This window comes from Anomaloglossus baeobatrachus, chromosome 7 (genome assembly GCF_048569485.1).
Source record: "Anomaloglossus baeobatrachus isolate aAnoBae1 chromosome 7, aAnoBae1.hap1, whole genome shotgun sequence".
Taxonomy (NCBI): Eukaryota; Metazoa; Chordata; class Amphibia; order Anura; family Aromobatidae; genus Anomaloglossus; species Anomaloglossus baeobatrachus.
In genome coordinates, this window is record NC_134359.1 from 98590429 (window position 1) to 98593363 (window position 2935).

The window sequence follows — 2935 nt, forward strand, 5'->3', positions numbered from 1 at the left end:
GAAGTAAATTATCGGGTTGCATGCAGCGACTCCCCGACCTAGGGTCCATGTACCCCGTCGTGCCTCGGTCCCGGACGGGTGATGGTGCAAGGCTGCCAGCTGTCCTGTTCGACAGATCCAAGCCCCTTGCCACCATCCCCTGCGATCGGGTGGTTAGACTCCTCTAGGCCCAGACCACCGTCTGCAACCTAGACAGTTTCCTTATGGGAGTCACCGCTCCCGACCTCCTCAGAGCTCCTCACAGCTGGAGGGCTGCTCTCTCCACCACCACTTACTAACCGACGACTCTCTAACAGACTGACTAACCGACTGACTACACTCCTCACCTCCCCTCCCCGACCCCCCAGGTGGGCGACTCTATTCCACTCAAACCGTCCACTGGTGTGTCTGGTGGGTGTGGTGCAGGGTGTATATAGAATTTGATTTGCTGTTGTAGGCAACACCATTTTGTTAGGGACCCATGACCAAGAGGGAGGTGGATACTGCACAGGAGGGTAGATTGTGCAATACCCTGTGACGACCTGATAGTCCAGGGGCATCACATAACCAAAGACAGAGACTCAGACCAAGGCGCAAGCAGATGTCAGAAGACTTCTTGATCAAAATAGTGAAGATACCCAGGGAGCATGCTGAATACTGGAGGAAAGAAGAGACCGGACAGAGCAGATTACCGGACAAATTTCTCATTGTACTGTACATAAGTGAAGAGTTAGAGAAGTTTATAAAAAGATATAGCAAGGTTAAGAAGAGTCCAGAAGAATACCAATATTGTCTGTTTTTACCTCAAATTTAAACACTGCCTGTCGTCTACAGAGAGAGAAACAGCAAAATATGGGGTCACCAAATTCAGTGACCTTACAGATGAAGAATTCACAAGAAATACTTTGAGTTACGTTGATGACCTTCCTTCAAATGTGAAGCAACTAAAAATAGAAGCTATACCAGTTCATGAATTTTGTGATTAGCGCAAGCCAGGAGTCATTTCCCAAGCTAAATTTCAGGGCAAATGTGGTTCCTGTTGGGCTTTTGCTGCTGTTGGAAACATTGAAGCACAGTGGGGAATCCATGGACATCCAGTAAATGTATCAGTTCAGCAAATTCGGGATTTTTGGTCCTTATGAGCCTGGCTGTAGAGGAGGACATTTTTTAGGATGCCTATATAACTGTCATGAAACGACAGGGATTAGTAAATGAAAGACAATACGAATATGTAGGGGTAACATGGAACTGTAGAAGTACTAGTTCTCTAAAAACTTCCATATATGACTTCCTAATGCTCCCTAAAAATGAACATGCAATGGCCAATTATAATGGGATCATTGCTGTGGTCATCAACAGTACTCTTTTGAAGAATTACGGAGGAGGTGTGATTTAACGTAAATCCTGTGAGCCTACTGTAGACCATGTAGTTTTACTAATTGGATATTATCTAAAAGATAAGAATTCACCTCATTGGCTCTTAAAAAACAGCTGGGGGGAAGATTATGGATAAAATGGATTTTTAAAGTCCATTTTCGATCAAACATGTGTCGCGGGTGGAGGAGGGGACGCTGCGCTCACCCACTGCTCGGGTCCGCCTGCTGCTGCTGCTTGGTGGTGGCTCGAGCGGTGGGCCGGATCCCGAGGACTCGAGCGGCGTTCCTTGCCCGTGAGTGAAAGGGGGGTTGGTGTGTGGTTTGGGGATATTGTCCGTGACGCCACCCACAGTTGTGGTGAAGTTGTGACACCACCGCTGCTCTGGACGGGGATCCCGGGAGCGATGACAGGGAGAAGCTTGGATGTTGGTTCTCCCCTCCGTGGGTAGGGGGGTTGGTTGTCCTGGGGCCCCGGGGAGGGTTTTAGGGATGGCAGGCGGGTTACGGGGCCTGGTGAGGTGCAGGGTCGTGGGGGCAGCGCTGTGCCGCACGGCACGGTGGTACTCACTCAGCCAGTAATTCACACAGAGTCTCTGGTCAAACAAACGGCTGGATGGACGGGTCCCACAGGCGGCTGCGGTTGTTCTCCTCCCGGTAGGTTGATGGTGACTGCCTTTCCCTGCACCTGTGTTGTGTTTATGGTTCCAATGGCTTCCCACCGGTAACCCGTTCCCCAGCTTGGATGGATGCTGAGGGAGCCCCTTTTGCCCGCAGGCTCTGGCCCTGGGAACTATAGCCTTGGCGGTGACTGTGTTTCCCTCTACGGTGTAAGCTGTTGCCTTCAATCGGGTCTTGACTGCTGGGAAACCCCGGAGGTTCCCTTCGCTAACGGATTTGACCGGTTTTACGGCGCCTCCTAGCCTGGTCGGGGTCCGTAGGCCCTGCCGAATGGTGCTGGCTTCTCTTCACTCCCCGATCCGGTACCGGCGGGCCACCGCCCGTCCCCAGTCCGTACGGTTCACTCCAATCAGCCTCTCCTGCAGACGGTCACCACCGTCTGCCAACCTTGCTGGGTGCCCGGGCCACACACCCGGACACGGTCAGTCTCTACTACCACTTCACTCTCCAAAACTGATCTGAAACTCTTCCCGCCTCCAGGACTGTGAACTCCTCGGTGGGCGGGACCAACCGCCTGGCCCACCCCCTGGTGTGGACATCAGCCCCTGGAGGAAGGCAACAAGGATTTGTGTTTGACTTAGGTGTGCCTAGCCGGGGTGTAGGGTGTGTTGGTGTAGTACCTATGACGACCTGGCTTGTCCAGGGCGCCACATTCCCCCTTAGTAAAATGCAGACCGTCCGCGGGCTGCCCGTCCATCACCGGTTTTATTTTCACAACTGAAAAAGAGTAAAAACGGTAAAAGCACTTATAAAAAAACATCACAAACATTTTCAACGGTACGGCTTCCGCTCTTCTCCCACCCAAACAACCTGGCCCTGATGCTGCCCCTAAGAAGTGGGCAGCACCCCTTGACCCCAGTCCAGCACCAAGTTGCCCGAGCGGGTTCAGTCTCTTTCAGGGG

General features: G+C 52.2%; 1 pseudogene; it reads left to right on the forward strand.

Annotated features, from left to right (window-relative positions):
- The first annotated feature begins 580 nt into the window (after window positions 1-580).
- LOC142246630 (cathepsin W-like) lies at window positions 581-1492 on the forward strand (annotated as a pseudogene).
- Window positions 1493-2935: the final 1443 nt, after the last annotated feature.